The sequence below is a fragment of the Eriocheir sinensis genome, chromosome 32 (genome assembly GCF_024679095.1).
Source record: "Eriocheir sinensis breed Jianghai 21 chromosome 32, ASM2467909v1, whole genome shotgun sequence".
NCBI classification, from domain to species: domain Eukaryota; kingdom Metazoa; phylum Arthropoda; class Malacostraca; order Decapoda; family Varunidae; genus Eriocheir; species Eriocheir sinensis.
In genome coordinates this window covers 12343908-12364299 of record NC_066540.1, presented here as the reverse complement: position 1 = coordinate 12364299, position 20392 = coordinate 12343908, and the positions used below count along the sequence as shown (strand labels likewise).

The 20392-nt window shown below is 42.3% G+C and overlaps 1 long non-coding RNA gene across 1 annotated transcript; it reads left to right on the top strand.

Moving 5' to 3' along the window:
* The first annotated feature begins 5279 nt into the window (after positions 1-5279).
* On the top strand, positions 5280-9743 carry LOC127006474 (uncharacterized). The gene is made up of 4 exons (XR_007759584.1): positions 5280-5847; positions 7132-7314; positions 8380-8439; positions 9446-9743. It is a non-coding gene; the product is annotated as an uncharacterized LOC127006474 (long non-coding RNA).
* The last annotated feature ends 10649 nt before the right edge of the window (positions 9744-20392 follow it).

Sequence of the window (20392 nt, the reverse complement as noted above, 5' to 3'; positions counted from 1 at the left end):
CCTAGCATTACTAACACCTCCCATTACCACCCGCACTAATGAAGGCAAGTGAGCCGAGGCGTCCGCTCCATCGCAACAACACAGGAACCGAGGCCGAGACTCTTATAACATAGTGCAATAGTTCTTGTGTTGGCAGCTTGGCGCGGCACGACGACGATGTACCATTTAACTTTCATCTCAGTATCGCCATATTTATCTACCTCCTTTATACATTTTCTCTCTCTCTCTCTCTCTCTCTCTCTCTCTCTCTCTCTCTCTCTCTCTCTCTCTCTCTCTCTCTCTCTCTCTCTCTCTCTCTCTCTCTCTCTCTCTCTCTCTCTCTCTCTCTCTCTCTCTCTCTCTCTCTCTCTCTCTCTCTCTCTCTCTCTATCTATCTATCTATATATCTATCTATCTATCTATCTATCTATCTATCTATCTATCTGTCTATCTATCTATCTATCTATCTATCTATCTATCTATCTATCGATCTATCTATCTATCTATTTGTCTATCTGTCTATCTATTTTCCTGCACTTTTATTTTAATCTACGGATATTTTTTTTTCCATCTAAATATGTGTTTTCATTTATATATATATATATATATATATATATATATATATATATATATATATATATATATATATATATATATATATATATCTATGTGTGTGTGTGTGTGTGTGTGCGTGTGTGTGTGCGTGTGTGTTCAGCCTGCAAGGTCTGATCCGTGACGAGCAGCGGCAGTAATCCCTAACTCTGCCAAAATGGTTTGCGAAATCGATATCCATTGCTTTATACGATCACCTGCCTCAGCCTTTCCGCGGAGCTTATCTTGTTTTCAATTTTCCTAAATACAAATCAGTTCAAAACCCCAGCTCCTGACACTTTCGAGTCATTTCTATCCTGCATATTAATATTCGGATTTTATGAAAAAAATATCACATGACTCCATAATTCACCTTCCATGCCACAATTAATTTCCAGGAGGATGATAAAAAAATATTGTAGCATAGTTGCTGAATACACCGACGCTTAATTAAATCATCTCGGTGAATGGCAGCGCGGCCGTCGAGGCGCGTCCTGACCCCAGACCGGAACACGACCTACGCAAAATTAATACTTTCTAGTCGACGGGAAAATGTTTAGTTGTTCGGCTGTCAATATCCCGTCCGGGCGAGCAGTGATCCGGCGCAATCTTTATCATCCGGACGTGACGCTGCTGACGCTCCTAAATCTTCCTGTCACGCCTTCACCAGATGCGCTTTTGTTTGTTGTTCCATTGCTGTGTATTTTGTAAGGAATGTCATAGTGAACTTTACACATCCCCCGCTACTAAAAATTCACTGCTCTCTCCCATCATTTTTTTTTTTTTTTACGTGTACGCCTATAGCGCCAGTACGCATGCTTGAGGGTCCTTGATGGTAGTTGGCCACAGCCCGTCATGTCGCAGGCAAGTGTTTATAGTGGCGTCATCTTCTCTTGTATATATAACGAGAATGGCGTTAAACTTCCTTAAAACAACGACAGCAGGAACAATAACAATACCAACAGCAACAGTAATAGCAACAATAACAGGACGCATACATGTCTTTTTCCTCTCTCGATGTCCTGCAGGAGAGAGGAATGGTCAGGGGGGTTTATTACAGCATCTTCGTTGAGTATCTTGGGGTGAGACGGGTGGGTGAATGGACTGCTGGTTGAGTGAGGTAGCATGGGAGGTGGAGGGGCCATAGAAGGTTTGGTGGAGTTAACGAAGGGGTGGATGGACGGTTGGGTGGGTAGTGTGCAGTGGGAAAGGGTGGGGGGCAGTGCCAGAGGGTGGGGTGCAGTATGAGAGTAGTGGGGTGCAGTGTCAGAGGGTGGGGTGCAGTATGAGAGTAGTGGGGTGCAGTATGAGAGGATGGGGCGCAGTATAAGAGTAGTGGGGTGCAGTGTCAGAGGGTGGGGTGCAGTATGAGAGGGTGAGGTGCAGTGTGAGAGGGTGGGGTGCAGTGTGACAGGGGTGGGCTCTTTGCTGGGTAGGCGGGGGGCAGTGAGAGAGGATGGGAATGTACTTCGGGATATCGACAGCCGCCAGACACACCATTGCTCTCGGCCTGTCCTCGCGTGGCTCACTGACAAAGCCGCTTCTGGTATTGTCGCTGCGTCGAGGCTGAAGGGAACGCTGAGATAGATACTTGGAGGCCACACCACGTATTCAAGATATTAGACCATGAATGCAATTTTTCGTCTCCATCTTGCAACCGCCACCATCACCACCACCACCTCCTCCTCCTCCTCCTTTTCCTCCGCCTTCTCCTCCAGTTCCTCCACTTCCTCAGCCCCCGTAACCTCCTTCTCAGCTTCTACCGCTTCATTTTCAAAACCTTCATTCTTCTCCTTAACCTCAAAAGCCTGCTCCTCGATCTCCACAACCTCCTCTTCGACCTCGCCCTCTGCATCCTTAACCTCCAAAGCCTCCCATAACCTCCTTCTCAGCCTCGACCGCTTCATTTTCAACTCCTTCATTCTTCTCCTTGACCTCAAAAACCTGCTCCTCGATCTCCACAACCTCCTTCTCGACATCTAGAACCTCCTCCGCGACCTCGTCCTCTACATCCTCAACCTCCAAAACCTCCTCCTCAACCCTCATAACCTTCTCGACTTCAACAGACTCCTGCTCGATCTCTACCACCTCCTCCTAGTCCTCCACAACTTTCTACGAGACTTGTAACACGATCTCTTTCTCAACCCACACAGTCTCCTCCTCGACCTCCTTCTAGTACCTCCTCTTCGACCACCGCCATCTCCTTAACTTATACATCCTGCTATTCGATCAACACCACCCACTCTTGAACCCCCTGAACCTCCTCGATCACCACCACTACCACAGTTAACTCCCACAGGTTCCTCCTCGAACACCAACATCGCCTCCATAGCCTTTAGAATCTCCTCCTCGTCCTCCGTCAGCTACTCTTCGAAGTCACAGTCTCTTCCTTGATCCCTAACACCACCTTCTCAACCCCCACAACCCAATCTTCGACCCCCACAACATCTTCATATTCAAAGAGATCTACATAAAATCTCGTACGCCTGAAACAATATGGCGGCGAGATATGAACATAAAATACGCTATGGTGTCGTTTCCACGTATTTACCTTTACGAAGAAGAAAGAGGGAGTTGGATTTTGAGGCACCAATGCGGATCTCCTAAAACCAAGGCTTGAGGCAATGTTAGGTAGACGCATGCAGGTCTGTTCTGACGTTTGACGGCCCCCAACAATTGCTTCAATGTTCAGTTATAACATTTACTGACAGGCTTGGCTGTATTCGCCCAGAACTCTTATCTCTATGGACCAGAAACAGGGCTGCGTAAAACACCCATTCCTTCACAATGAATGGATTTAGTTAGTCTTGTCAACGAAAGATACATGGCTCAATACGAGAAATTTCTATTTTTGTGCATGCACCGTGACAGTAGAGGACAAGGAACCATCGCTCGTGAATGGTAACCCTAAATAAACATATCTGATGCAATCTTTGATGGCTAATTTATTCACATGCAGCAGTCCCTTGTCCGTATCCTTCCACTGGATGACAGAAATATCATATTTACTATTGTTTATCACTATACCATGTCCCAGGTAGCATTAGCAGTCACATCATTGTCCTGATCACGTATGCCCTACTTGTCGAAAGCAATACAGTGTGTGGCTGGATGGCAGGGAGCGTGGGGTGCGTGTTGGGGCGGGTGGGAATGTGCCTCGGAATATCGGCAGGCACCAGACACACCATTACTCTTGACCAGTCCCCGCCTGGCTCAGTGACGAGGCCACTCCCTCTCGTATCGATGTGGGAAGGCTGAGGGAAAGGAGAGCAGCTGATGTTTGTAGCATCTCCCCGAACTAGTAAATCCCAGATTTACGACCAAGGTGCGTGAGTGAACGCAATCCTATCTGCTGCATCTTATTCCGATATCATTCCTCATGGCCGTATTTGGAATCCGATCACTGATGATGTAGCATCAGCGGAAACACTATAACACCTTTGTAGCCATTTTACAATGGTTTATATTTTACTGTTAGTAACATGGCAGGCCGGCAATGTTTATCAAGGTTGGCAGTGGGGTTTAGTCACTGGTGTTTGTCGCCTCCATGTTCACGTGCTAAATCCGAGACTTGAGGTTACGATATACGGGTGTATGTAGCCATTTCTCTTGTATGGTTGGCCAGAAACGTTCCTTGACGTAGATAGTGAGGTACGGTCATCCCTATCCTGAAAGGGAGTGTACCTAAAGGCTGCAACAACAAATCTGATATTGCAAGGTTCCATTTTGCAAGGTATATGCTCGAGTGCGTATTATTCATACAACTCAGTCGTTGTCTGCTGAGGCTTCAGAGATCAAAGCAGTATGTTTCCACACGCATTCAATCGTTTAATGATTGTATCCCACCATTTCGCGTGCACGTGGAGTGAACATTTTAAATTGAGGCAGGACATTAATGTTGCAGGCCGTGTTGATCCCAGGCCAATCACTTTCTAACACAAGCATGGCCTGGGTACAGGGCAGAGCCATCGATCAGTGTCACCACGAAATGTTTGTCGGGAGCATCAACGTCAGTGCATGAGGCTGTATTTGTTGAAGCTGTTGTAGATTTTGCAGCATTGCGAGCGGTACCCTTTATTTTTCAATACATCGCTTCAAAAAACAAAGCCATTAGTCTCGTGTTCGGGGTCTATACTGAGGTCTCTGCTTTGGATGTTTACCGGACATATCACAATATTTCAGAAAACTTCACATGATTTGACACTTTTTGGGGCAGATCAGCACTACCGTCAGCCATTCAGGAGGAGGCCTCAACACAAGCGCTCCTCAGCAGGGAGATGACCACGACCCTTTCCCTTCCGCCGCCTCGTCGCTCTAACCCGACCAAGGAGACTATAGAACAGGAGAGGGGGCCTCTATGGGAGACCGTGGGCGGGTGTTGGTGTATGTCGGTTGCAATATAAACACTCGCCAAAATAACGCCTGCCTGGGCCACAGCTGCCTGGGCCCCCCCACCCCCCAGAAGAAAAGGGCTGGGCCGACCATCAGGCCCCACTGATGCCTACCGGCGGCATGGGCAACAAACAAAAAAAAAAAAAAAAAACAGATGGCGCAGGAGCAGCTTTGTTTACATTCAGGCGCCTCCCCCCCTCCAGACCCACCCCCAACCCCTAGAACCAATCAGCAGTGTTGCTACATGGGATCAAGCAGCAAATGTTGCTTATTTTGTTTCTTCAGTCTGGTTATTTCCCATTTTAAATAAAAAAAAATAAAGGTAGATAAATATTAAAATGAACAGTAGGAACTATATATACTGTATATATTTACTAGGTAGATATAGCCTGACTGCATGTCATGAGTAATGCTATTATTGTTATATTATTATACCGCAATTATATTACTTTCTCTGCATGTGTGGTTAGATGTGTTTTATGTGTTTAACCTTTCTGTATACATACTGGAATGAACCAAGGAATTGTAGCCCTACTGCCGTTCTTTAAAAACTATGTGATCATGTTTTTCTTCCAAACTCATTGTTTTAGCACGCACGCTGACTTCCATCAGTAATGATGATATATATACACTGAGTCATTGGTTTGTAGGGGGAAAGAGTGGGTGAATATAATTATCTTGGTCTAACTTATACTGTTTATTATATCGCTATTCGCAGCAATATCTTTCTCTGCTCCGATTGCAACGCTGCCTCGTTCAAAAATCATAACACCGCCGCGGCCGCCACGTTTACCAGCCGGAGCCTCAAATCATGTCCCTTCGTGGTGATAAAGAGGACACAGCCTGGTGTGAAGCTACATTTATTACGGAAGGATGCCAGCCGGGGTAAGTGACATATATCAATAATTATAATGTGGAAATTCTAATAATTTTCACGCTGACAGCTGTTCTGAATTTGCTAACTGCATGCCGGCCTCCTCCCGCGGCAAGAGGCCGAATGGCCTACACACGGCAGCTCCAGACTCCTCCCCATTACCACCTGTCACCCTCGTCCACGTAGCTATCCAGTCTGCTCTTAAAACAAGCTATCGTCCCTGCACTCACTATGTGATCGCGGAATCTATTCCATTCCCCCACCACCCTATTATTAAACTAATGCCTGCCCATTTTCCTCCTAAATCTATACTTTTCTAATTTAAGTCAATTACTGCATGTTCTATCTTGCCAAACATCTTATGCAAAAGTTAACCAGCATCTTCACTCTTTCATCCCTTACACTGATAAACTGGAACAGCCTTCCATTGTCTGCATTTCCTCCTGCCTATAATTTGACCTTCAAGAAGAGTGTATCAAGACTCTACTTTTGTCTGTTTGGGGGCGGTGAGTAGTGGGGCTTTTTTTTCTAGTACGCTTTGTTGCCCTTGAGCTGTCTCCTTTGTTTAAAGAAAATAATAATTAAATAAATGGAAGTTGGCCGCCAATGCTTCCAACACATTTTGGTGACATATCTACAAGTGGCTGGTGACTGTAAGCATCTCAGCAACCTGCATGCATCTATGCCATTCCTATCACGGTGCATGGAGCAAGCTTCACATAATTAACACTCAGACAGAGACAGTTTAATTATGGTTACATGTCAGACTCAGTTTATTGCTCAGTCTATTAGATGCAGTGCTGTTAATACTGTTAGTGGTAGTATTAGTACAATTAATGTATTTATTTTAATTAATTTATCTATTTATTTATTATATTCTCAGTGTTTGAAAATTCCAATACTAGTATTAAGATAAACAAAAATATCAGAAATATATTTACACTCATTAATTATTATTGCTTTTCTTATTATTACTTCCTTCAATGTCCTGGCACTTTGACATCTAGTGCTTTTCCATCTAGCAGCCAAAATTGTGGTCTTTCTCAATGTGTATGCCCTAAGTCTTCATTGGTGTAACTAGCTATATAACATAAAAATCTGCATCTCTCTCTCTTCTCACCCAGTTGTCCCCGTACATCCTTTCAGTATCCAAAGAATTTCAATTTACATCTTGTAATCACTCAACTAATGCAGTGCAATCCTCATCTCTGTATTTTACCGTGTGGACATACTCTTTCCTTCCATGTTCCACTGTCGTATGTTATTCCACATCTAACACAACCTCATCCCAACAGATCCGAACACGTCCGATATCATCCAAGAGAATGTGGCAGCTGAAGGGGGAGAGGCCAAGAAAGAGGCCAAGGGTGAAGACATTTAGCCACCCCCCCTGAAGTACATGGCAGCATTCAACCTTCTTGGTGAGCTGCAGGAATGTGCTTCCCATTGCAGTGCACCAGCTCCATGTACTGATTTTGGTATGAATACTTCATCTAGTGTTTGTTGATTGTTGTGTTATTAATCTAATTATGACTTCACAAAATAGACTGTGCAAGTCACTTAACACATGCCCTGCTCAACATCACTTTTAAGTTGTAGAATTCCTTCATATGGATGCTGATTTATGTATCCTGAAATGATTGGATATTGATTGTCTTAACATTTTTTTTTTGTCCATGATCACTGAACCATGTTACGGTATGTCCTTGGGTGCAGATCCAGGAAATGAGTTTTTGGGGGACGTCAGACTTTTTGCGGGTGGAAGGAGCATTAGCATTACCGATTAGCCATTCTCGGCAGTCCTGGTCTTGAAAAACTGGTGGAGTGACCTAAATCAATGGGTGTAACGGCCTGGACTTTGTGCCAAAGCATTGTTTTAGCCGCAGCGCGCTTTTGAGCTAGTTTTCCTGTATCACTCAGGAACATTGGGGGGGCCTGGGCCCCCCTTTGGATCCACCAATGTAGCTGTGTCTTATAATATATCTATCCTTTACAGTCTGATGGTGCATCCTTCTAGGTTGTCAAGTTTTAGTAGCTACTCATGAGAAGCATTCCTTATAATGATCATTGATTTCCAGATGGTTTGCACTAAAAAAAAGTGTCGTGTAACCTGCCGCAAATAATAATCAGCTGTAGTCAACCCTTGCTTTAAAGAACCAATATGGAGGAAGGGGGTGATGTTATATCCAAAAATCTTTTACATCTTAAGTATCCAACCTTTTTGTGTATAATAAACCTTGTTTGTTACATGAACTTAAAAGTTCACAATTTCCATACATGATTCTTTTTTCCTTGTATTTGATGATTAATCCTGACATGTATTTCCATTATCAGTAGGTAATATATAGTAAGAAGACAATAATACACATTATAACAATGTATATAATATAGCCCAGTGAATGCACGAGATCGTTTACCTCATCAGTGACGCCAAGTCCTTCCCTAAATTATTTGTCCAAACTTGTGACACCAAGTATAATAACTAGTTTTAGTGACCATTTGCATCCATTTTTCACTTTGATTAAAAAATTGCCTCTCAACAGGGTGTGAACTTGATGGGGTTGGAGGAAACTCGACTCGGCCATCAAGCTCACCACAATATAGTAAGGAACCTCTTGTTCTCAGTGATAATTTATCCTCTTTAGTTACTATTCCATGTTGCTTTAATCACAACTAATGTGTTGGAAACATTACAGCTTAATAACATACTTCACATCTCTGCATACAAATTCAGTTCAATATTCAACTGTTACACCAGTAGGCTTCATATCTAAAAAAAAAGGTATGTAAAAAGGTTGACATTTTGAATGATATATTTAAACTCTTTATTATGTTTCTATGGGTGTCGTACCGTTACGATTAGTCGAGTGATCAGCATATGAGTCTTATGTTTTTGATAGCATAGGTTCAAATTTTGCCATAGGCTGGCAATTGATAGTAACAGTAGTGTCCACAGATACCTGCCTGTTTCTTGTTTATCCTGTTCCACTTTAAACCATGACTGGCCAATCTTTGAAGAGGTAGCATAACCTTGAAGTGCCACTAACAAACCTTTGTCCATTCTTCTGATGTGATCCTCTTTTTTTTTTTTCCCACCTGCCTATAGCGCCAGTTGGTTTTCTTCAGGCGCCTGGCAGTCGGCCCAGGCCCGTCATGATGCAGGCAATTTTTTTTATAGTGGTGCCATTTAGTATTGGCTCATGCTGCCGCCCAGAACTCATTCTTGATTCACTTGGATGGTTTAGCAGGGCTTAGGTATGACTAACATCTGAGAAACAGGGAATTTTTAGATTTTTAGTGTGGCAACACATTGACAAATGTTTTAGTATGGACTGAACATCAAAGATATATATGGTAAATGGGTGCTTGTAGATCTTGACATTATATCTGTCAAGAGTCTCCAGTTGTATCCTCTCCCCCATCTCCTGAAAATATTACTCTTGTCAGGCAATCTAAGTGAAGCCTTCCATCGAAGCTGGCGTGCAGACATAATGTCAATGCTTAGATTCACTGTCCTTATAGCACTGAAAATAATGCAATTACATGCACGTATTTTATTATTTAGAATTGTGATTAATTGTGATTAAATATTTTTTCATGTATTTTCAGACATGAAAAGTGAAAATTGCTGCACACAACAGTCTGCCGTCTGCACCGGGAGGCAAGGCAGCTCAAAGCCCAGGCTGTTACAACTCCTGGGCAGTTTTTGCCCAGAGCCAGCAATTTTTTAGATCCAATAGGGATGGATTTTTTCTGAGGTCAGGTTCAACATGCTGCAAGATGCCAAGATCTAAGCCTAGTAGAAGATATGGGTTACAAGAGAGGAGGTTTGCTCTGGCCTTATACTATCAAAGTCCAAATGCTAATAGATTTCTGACCACAGTATTTCACTTGTCTTCAGTTTCAACACTTCACTCATGACTCAGGGGTATTTCAGTACATGTTGGCTGGAGAAACAGACTCTGACAGCCCTGCAGCGAAGAGCACAGGCTTTGTCAAAAGATGAGAAACTTCGTGGGATTTGCCATTATTTAGTATTACTCTTGTTACTCCAATAATTTTTTTCCATATACTTTGCCAAATATTGCAAGTAATGCACCTTTGTTGGGCTTGCTTGTTATAAATCAGATCTTGTTCAATTAACAAGCTTTGGGTGTCTGGCACTTTCCAGTTGTAATGCAAGGAATCATTTATCTTCCCTGCCAGATATCACATGTAATGCACCATTGTTGGTTTTGCCTGTTATAAATCAGATCTTGTTCAGTTAACAAGCTTTAAGTGTCTGCCACTTTCCAATTGTAATGCAAGGAATCCCCTGCCAGATATCACATGTAACGCACCATTGTTGGTTTTGCCTGTTATAAATCAGATCTTGTTCAGCTCACAAGCTTTGAATATCTGCCATTGTTTATTTCAGGTGTAATGCTTGGAAACATTTGTTCTCTTCCCTACCCAACAGTATGCAATACTTTATTGTGGATTTTGCCTGTTATGTTTAATCTTGTTCAGGTAACAAGCTTTTGGTGTCTGCCTTACCTAATATGTGCTGCAGTGACACTTGGCTTGGTTTCATGATGTGAAATACAGCATGTAATTTCATCACACTAAGTGTCTATCATCACGTGTCTGGCATCATTAATGTGGCTTCCAGGAGTAATCTTGTTTGTATTACAGCATGCAATTTTTTTTCTGCTTTATATGATATACATAATCACATAGGTATGATTTACAAAATGTAATGGCAGTTGATATTCTTGACTAATGCCTCATAAACCTTGTGAAAAATAATGCTTTTTTTTTTTTTTTTTTGGGGGGGGGTACAGAGAGTGCTTTGTTTGGTTGGCCAGTTCAAGGAGTTTCATATCATGATTTTATTACATCCAACTTTAATGTGTGCTAAAAACATATATTTTATTACATCCAACTTTAATGTGTGCTTCCTGCAATAAATGCTACATGTTTACTGATGTAGCCTATGAAATACATATCACTCTCTGCCCTGTAATTTAATTGGTGTGTCACATACTGCAGCATAACTTTCCTGCTATTTTCTTACACTATGAGTTGCCTTATTTTGTCTCACTTGCTTTTATCATATGTGCCTCCGCTGCATAGTTGTGCCTACTGAGCTTAATATCTTCATGACCCTGACACCAAGGTCAGAGCTTGTGAGATCATACCGTGTCCTACATTCCATTTTCACCTCCAGGCTCGCCTGTCTCCCAGGACCACCAAGTTATTCCATTCCATTTAAGACGACTCATGTGTTACCTTCTTAATGTCCTCCATCATGTATTTCAGCATGTTTTATGATGCTTTGCTCTTATACTGATGTGCCTTGCAACATTTTTATACAGTTTTCATTGTATATAACGCACCATTGTTGTATTTAAAGCACTGGATATGTTTGCTACACACACACACACACACACACACACACACATATATATATATATATATATATATATATATATATATATATATATATATATATATATATATATATATATATATATATATATATATATATATATATATTAGCAAATGTTTTCAACATCATATTTTTCCTAAAAAAAACAAATTGATAGTGTAGATAATACCTAATAAAACATAAGAACAAATATATTTTTCTTTACCCCATTAGTAAATCATTTTACAATGAAAAAAAATAAGGCTGGAGAGGGTGCTGTGGCAGGTACTTCAAAAATAGCTAAGCTACCCCTGAAAAGTGACGTTTTTGGTGGGCTGCAATAGATGGCGCTACTTCCGCACGCCCGAGAAATTACTACATACCACTATCTCTTCGTATATAGTCTCTTTGAACCCGACTGTCTTCACATAACACGAGTAACTGATGTGCGCCAGAAAATGTATACCATGTGTTGCATGTCTCATACTGATAATTTCTGGTTAGCATTCTTGTCAACAAGACATCCTGATTTTATTAAATAACATTTCATTCTACGGACATTTTCAATACATTGACCGAGTTTCCAATGAACTCAAATCAGTCATATTTAATGCAGTCTTATTCAGTCATATTTCATTCAGTCCATATTTTATGAAAACGTGCTGGTGCGACCTAACAAAATCCTAAGGAGACAGGCAGGCAGTCTCAGTACTAGTTTTTTTTTCTCACCCACAGCATTTTTTATTAATGACCGGTTATACAGTTTGCTGACAGCCTTGATGTCTGCACAAACGCAGGACTCTCATCCATATGGACGAGGTGAAGGGCTGCGTGAAACACCCGCCGCTCCACAACGAATGGAATATCATTGCACGTGTCAACAAACAATACATACTACAATAGAGGAAGTAACTTTTTTGCATCCATGGTGACAGCATATTGTGGTTACTAACCGAAACTCGTGAAAAGTCGTGTCCAGTATATGCCACTAAGATCTACCTTGTCAAAGTAACCTCGACTGGCGTCAGGCCCGGGCTGTGAGACGTAATTGGAAGGCAAAGATAGAACGGATGCGCGTCCTTATACCACGTGGTGACGGGAATGTACTTTTATGCCCTTCGTCAGTACATTAACATTTGTTCGCAGCAACTCATAATAAACTCATTGACTACAATAGTCTGCGGAGTCATGGGGAAAAATTATGAAAACACGTGCAGCCATATTCGCGTCTCTTTTAGCAGCTAAGCTACGTCTCGGCCTTTCAATGTTTAAATTGTGTATTAGGATGTATTTTCTTTCCAGGCAACAACAAAAGTGTCAATCATTTGATAAAACTTATATAAACTCACTAAGAGGTACAGAGACTTTGTCTACTTTGACCAAGAGGGTTTCTAGACACCACGAGCAGCCCACCTCAATGAAAGATCAGAATCGCTGTGACTTTTAAGACTTGCCCGAGTTGCTCTGGCGTGAATTAAACACAAAAAAACGTGGTGACCTAAACCTGCGTTGCTCAATCCGGGTTCTTTCGTCGTTGATCGTAGATTTCTAGAAAAAAAAATAAACCACCCAGACAGACACACCGCAGGTACGCACGCACACAAACACACACACACACACACAAAAAAAAAAATGTAGTGCAGGGGTTAGCGCTCTCGCCTCAACCGAGAGGTCCCTGGTCTGATTCCAGGGTGGAGGGGGAACGTACCTGTTGTAACCTGCCTCCCGGGTGGGGGTGGGTGTGAGGTTTCAGTCGTACCCAGAGATCCGTCAATTCTGAGCTTTAAACTTAGTCAGGGAGGGCACTGGCTGGCGATCCCGAGTCTTTCACGTGGTCTGACGCTGGTGAATCACATACACCCTCCACGTAGCGTTGCTGCGGGCGTGAGTGTTGTCGCCGCGTGCAACACTCGCAGTGAATGCATCTCCCCAACAATTAAAGTCAATTTAGCGGTAATTTCGTTAACGGCTTTGAAGTGTCGCTGTTTGAAGAACTGACAAAATAATCCGTTGCCGTTTGACGTTTTGTGATGGACTGGGAGGGCTTAGCGCCGGTGGTGGTGTAGAGCACAGTGGAGAAATTAGTATAAAAGTGGTGTGCACGGGGAATAATTTTTGCTTTTTCCCGCAGCACAAAGACAGGAACGCGGGCGAGTGGTCAGCCTTTAGTCGCAGTGTTTGTTTATATTTTTTTTTCACTGCAACAGCATGACAAAGCTGGATACAAGCGAACGCCCGGCCTTTCCCAGAAGCATTTTCGAATAGTATTGCGCAGGTAATCACGTTAGTCGGGTGTTGCTACAATACAATAATGTGATGAAGCGAGTCGTATGCATGTTTTTTGTGTCAGATTACTTTCTACTAAACTAACATAGATAACAAAAAGGGAAAATATAGTGTTGACTATCAACTGATTTTACCCATTAACGGCTGAGGTATGAAGCTGGATGACAGCTTAGGTCACCAGTAGCATAAGTTAAGGGTATTAATTTCCTCGCACTCCTCTCTTTACTGTAAAATTTCCATGTCTCTTTCTTCCTTAAAGGCACAAGGTGTTCGCTTCCAACTATTTCCTGCCGGCACGTTGCCGGAGGGAAAGGTGGGTGGGGAGGAGCCTTCAACTATTCTATCCTGTCCTACCACACGTAGATCACTAGTAGTAGTAGTAGCGGTTATAAACAGACACCCTCGCCATAGACCGACAGGTTTTCTGGTGTCTGTTTTTCCTATGTATTCCTATATATTCCTTCCAGTGGCTCCCGCCCGCTGCCTTGCCGGGCCGCGTGCTCCACTTCATTCAAAGATCTCATCAGCTGATGGCCTTGTGTCTCTCCCGTGATTACTCTCCGTCACTGACATGCTCACTTTTAACGTTATGTGGATAATCAAAATTCCATGCATTTGAGTATTGTCCGTAACATGATACATATAATTCATCCAAAGCCACGTTGTGAAATAATACCAAATCTTGCATTCCAGTGGATTCCTACATAATTTAAAACAAGCTTTTAATTATTTTTCGTGTCTCTCTCTCTCTCTCTCTCTCTCTCTCTCTCTCTCTCTCTCTCTCTCTCTCTCTCTCTCTCTCTCTCTCTCTCTCTCTCTCTCTCTCTCTCTCTCTCTCTCTCTCTCTCTCTCTCTCTCTCTCTCTCTCTCTCTCTCTCTCTCTCTCTCTCTATGTGTGTGTGTATATATATATATATATATATATATATATATATATATATATATATATATATATATATATATATATATATATATATATATATATATATATATATAGAGAGACACTTAACACGACTTTTACGGTCTAGGGACTTTCCTCAACACACTCCATGACAGTCAACGTTCCGGTCTCCGCCACCCCAAAGAGGGGTTAAACGCCGCAGCTCCGGGGTCACCTTTCGGTAGGCGGCCGTGAGACGCATGGAGACAGATATACAAGGAAACAAACAGCTATTTACTGAGGTCCAAAGCTGCCAGAAAATGCAACAAGTCCGATTTTATGTATTAGGTATTATAATAGTTGTTTCTCGATCTGCTAATAGTAAAAGGCAACCCATTGAAAAATATGCACAAATTCTACCGTTCCAATCTCCCTTGTTATCATTGAAGTACCAAATATAATACACATGAATCATGCAGGTTTTTTTTGCAACACTTCAATTTACAGAAGTGTGAGGGTAATGTAAAAAGAAGAACGAGGAGTCAAAGGATAGTTTAATCCGGGCTTCAGAGAAACACAGAGCACTGCATATCCTACATTTATGTTCATACAATATCACGAATGTATAAATGATGGACAACTGCTCTCCAGCGCGGAAGGTTCAAAGTGGTGGGGTGATGCAAAATCAAAAGACCTAATAGTTATGCATGAAATATTCAGAAGTGTGTCATCAAATTATGTGTTATACTATATTTTAGAGGACGTGACTGGGATCAATTCTACGAATAGACTGCGTCAGCTCATTACTGAGTGCTTCTCCTCACTCCTGCTGGTTCACTCTTTTTCCCAGAGCAAAAGGCCAGTAAGTAAAACCTCATTGTTGCAATATAAATATCATATACTCCCGACACGCAACATCAACCAGAAATGACAACGGGAGGCATAAGAGTAGTCGATTACACACACACACACACAAAAAAAAATAGTGTACACTTTGAATATAATTTAGAATTCCCTGAAACGGATATTAAACTTTTGGAGGACAAGTACAATAAGCTAACTCATAACAAAACAAACAATTCACTAACTTGCTCCTAAAATGATAGGGAATTAGTGGCATTAATAGGTTTACTAGCGAGGCGTGAAACGTTCGCGACAAATCTTGGGATTCAACACCGGTATGTGATACGCTTGTCTGCGCGGCGTTAACAAACTGTCTACTCATTACGAAAGCCGCTGCGTGCATTCTTGTGTGTGTGCGTGTGTGTGTGTGTGTGTGTGTGTGTGTGTGTGTGTGTGTGTGTGTGTGTGTGTGTGTGTGTGTGTGTGTGTGTGTGTGTGTGTGTGTTTTGGATGGGAGAGCGAGAGCGAGGGAAACAGAAACAGACAGACAGACAGACAGATTGAGAGAGAAGTGAGGTGTTAGTGAAGTTTAATGAAAAGTCCAGCAAAGTCGATAGGCGTAGGCATGAAACACAACAATGCCTGCACACACAATATTTCCAACACCGCATCAAAAATGAGGCAGACAACGTTACATACAAGGCTGCACACCGCTAACCAAGGAGCAGGAGACGCGAGTGTGAAGCCGCGGAAGGTAGACGCATCTTACGACACACACCTGGAGAGCGTGCATACCTTCCTCTTTAATGATTCAGGTGCACGCGGTAGTCCTCCACTGCCGGCAGACTTCGAATCAGGAAAGACAACTAACCCGGGAAAACTATCGCCAAAGTAAAGGAATGTGTACGAATCATCATTTTGACTTTCATACGCAAGCTCAGTTTTCCTCTTTTTTATTTGTTTGTTTGTTTGGTTTTGTCCTGTGAGTATTAATTGGGACGGTGCATGCAAATTGTCAAACATACCCTACGAAACAAAATATTAAAGTTTCTGTTATCATTCTGTTTGTAGTTAGTCAATAAAGCATGGACAAATATCATCGACATAGGTAAATGTTCCTAATGGAGTGTTCTGTTGAAGATCACAACAAAGTTACCAGAGGCTGAGCAGCTGTTAATTGAGCGAGTAATGTCACATACCTGGTTTGTCACGAAGCGCGCTGGGAACACCATCGTCCGGACAGTTTAAGGTCACGGAAGGCCATTCACTGAAAATATAAAAAAGACCGGCAAAGTAACGAACAGTTTTTATTTAATACAGTAAATTAAACAGGAAAATATAATTCTGCACCATACAGGAATGAAATTCAACACACACACACATACACACACACACACACACACACACACACACGCGCGCGCGTTGAGCTCCGTGATGCAATAGTTTCCATGCTCGTCTCATAACCGAAAGCCCCCTGGTTCGATTCCCGAGAGAAACGGAAAAGGATGGGCAGTCTCCTTTAATCCGTGCCCGCTGTCCGTGAATGGGTACCGGGTATGAGTTCTGAGTTGTGTTCCGCCTCCGGGTGTCTGTGGGTGTCATGTGGGGTTCCAGTCGTACCCAAGATCAGTCATCTGACTAGCAATACTCTCTCAAGATGATAAATTGGAGCCGCATAGGGCAGCATGGGCCGAGCATGAATTACGTAACTATAAAATACTGGTCCGCGCCACTGTCGAGCAGGGGACGACCAACAGGCCTGCCGAAGCTATAGGTGTACGCAGCTAGCAATAGCTACGCGTGGCCTCGTAGTTCATCTCCGATGCATTAGCCAGCGAGCCTGTTGTGGGTAAGAACCCATCAACCCGGGACACTGGGCTAGGGTGACATCGTGTTGCCACAGCTTATCTTTCCCAGGTTTCCCAAGGTACCAATTTATCGACCAGCCCGAATGGGAGAATGAACAGCTGGCTGAGCTGCACGCCATGAGACCTACCCCTACACCCTGAAACATTCACGACCCTGTTCACTGCACACAGTACCGCCAAGGCGGTCAGCACCCCCAAGCCCCACTCGCGGAGATCATCCCACCCGCCACCCCAGCTATAGGCCTAACGTAAAAAAAGAATGCTCCAGAAAACAAAAGTGCTTATGACATATTCATCTAAAACATTTCAGAAGCTCCAAGAGAAATGTTCGAGTTTCCAGGGAACGTAAATACAATAAATTCAATCAGGTGAACGACTTGTGTAGTCTGGGACAACATTCTATTGGAACATCTGACCAATAACAGAGCCGTGTTTGATCGGCGCGCTGTCCTCCGCCCGGCACTGCATGTTATCGAGGCCGCGGCCAATATTCACTGCAGGCTGCGGCGACTTGGATCTGGCGGTATTATGTTACGAGGGGCCGTTGTTTGTTGTTTAAATCAGCAACGTTGCCTGCCACGTATTATTGTGAGATATGTGATTGGCTGAGTATGTAGCGGCCTTCATCTTTTCCTTTATATCCTGGTTCGCTGCAATACGTGCACGAGCGTTCCGTAGCTAACATGTATTACTCATAAGGATGGTTGGTTGTGTCTAAAACGGCATTTCCTTTACTGTATATCGGCTTCCTCCATTGCCATAAACCTTTCGTTCGATGCGTATTTAAAACGTGTGGCGGGAAGTTTGATATTTTTAATTTTCGTCAAATCTTTTTTTTTCTCGTTTTTATAATGGAAGCATGTTCCGGGTATCAAACCCAGTATAGCCCTTGGCCTGCCTCCTTTGACCGTTGGCAAACTCACTAAATATTCCATGACGTGGATTTTCAATGGGAAAAATATGTTCTGATTTGAGGTGTAGCGTCGCATCCTCAGTGGTGGCGCTGCTATATCATCAGCTTCTGGAAAACTTCACTTAGTATCTGATCTGATCTGACTGAACCAAGTAAAAAAAAAATCTGATCTGATCTGACCGGACCAAGTAAAAAAAAAATCTAGTTTTCTTTCCCATCTGTGATTCTGGAAAAAAAATGTCGTGTGAACTATTCTTCCACGTCTCGCTTAAAACTTACTGATGACGTGCTGGCCTTCGCTATTCAAAGGACTTGTATATCAATCTTTTAGTGATCAGTGGTTCGGGAAAGTGTCCACCGCGTCCTTTCCCCAAGCAGCGTCCCTCGCGGAAGGTCTCGCGGCAGGATCGTTGCGAGATAACTTAAATGACGCTCCCGCCCCTCCTTGATGTGCCGCCGCCGCCGCCAGTGACGCCGCGCAGAGATAATGTAATATATAAATGAACAATTTGCCGACCAGGCCTGCAGAGGAGCGCTATTTCATCATATGCGTTCGCTATTACAGCTTGATTTTGTTTTACGTTAATACTGATGTTAATGTTGATGACTTATGTGAAAATGATTACGATGATGTTAACGCTCATGACTTATGTAAAGATAATGATGATGATGAATGATGATAGTGATGATAAAGATGATGATGATGATAATGATGATGATGATAATGATGACGATGATAATAAAAAATAAACAACAACAACAACAACAACAACAACAACAACAATAATAATAACAATAATAATAATAATAATAATAATAATAATAATAATAATAATAATAATAATAATAATAATAATAATAATAATAATAATAATAATAATAATAATAATAATAATAATAATAATAATAATAATAATAATAATAATAATAATAATAATAATAATAATAATAATAATAATAATAATAATAATAATAATAATAATAATAATAATAATAATAATAATAATAATAATAATAATAATAATAATAATAATAATAATAATAATAATAACAGCTAAAAATACACCGTTTTTTTCCCCCCCTCCGTGCGTGACTGTACCGCCCTTGACTTGCTGTCGTGCTAAACAAAGTGACATCTCACGAAACGCGTACAACAATTACCGTGTGTGAGTGTGCGCAAATATGACGATGTGTATATGTATGTATTTTTGTAAGTATATATATATCTGTCTGTATGTATGTAGGTAGGTTTGTATGTATGTTGGTAGGTAGGCAGACAGGTAGATATGTAGGTAATAGGTAGGTATATATGCACACAGGTAGCCATATATGTATACAAGTCCCTAGGTAGGTCGGTATACATGGCTGGGTAACTATATACATATGTTGGTCTGATCCCCTCAACGCATGTTCTTAATCACAAGGCTCAGGGTCTCTCCTCGCATCTCCTCTTCCTTATTACAGGGAAAGGCTTGGCGGTGGTAAACAATTGGGGCTAAGGACGTGATGGCGTGAAGAACAGTTTTTAATAAAGGAAAGAGACGGGGGGGATGTATGTGAGGCAGGGAGGTAAGGAGGGAAGGAGGAAGGGAGGGAGGGAGGGAGGAAGGGAAGAAATCAATGGGAAAAAGTAAAGGGACGAAGAAAATGGGAGAGAGAATGGGGTAGGGAAGTAAAGGATCTGTGTGTGTGTGAGAGAGAGAGAGAGAGAGAGAGAGAGAGAGAGAGAGAGAGAGAGAGAGAGAGAGAGAGAGAGAGAGAGAGAGAGAGAGAGAGAGAGAGAGAGAGAGAGAGAGAGAGAGAGAGAGAGAGAGAGAGAGAGAAAAAAAAATTATACAGACAGACAGACTGACAAACAGACAAAAAGACAGACAGAGACGTAAATTAATCAGGAGTATAGCCGCTTGTGGGAAAGCTTGGCAGACTATGCCTAGCAATACTGAATCATTCATCAAATTATAAATATTTCCACACACACACACACACACACACACACACACACACACACACACACACACACACACACACACACACACACACACACACACACACATTCAAACACAAAAACGCCAACTCACGCAAATACACACATACACACTCAAACACACATACAAGCACAAACGCACACAAGGAGAAGCAAACAAAGCGAGTAAGGTATAGCTGAGGAGCGCTTGAGCGGCTTACCTGTGCTTACCTGAGCCCAGAGAGCACCACGCAGACACCAACCACCTGTACTCTTTGCAAAAGTATACGCCGTGCACTGGATATGATTTTTTGATGATATTTTGCACCCTCCTCCTCCCTCCCCCACCCCACACACGCACATCACGTGATCTTACCATGGTGAGTAATATAA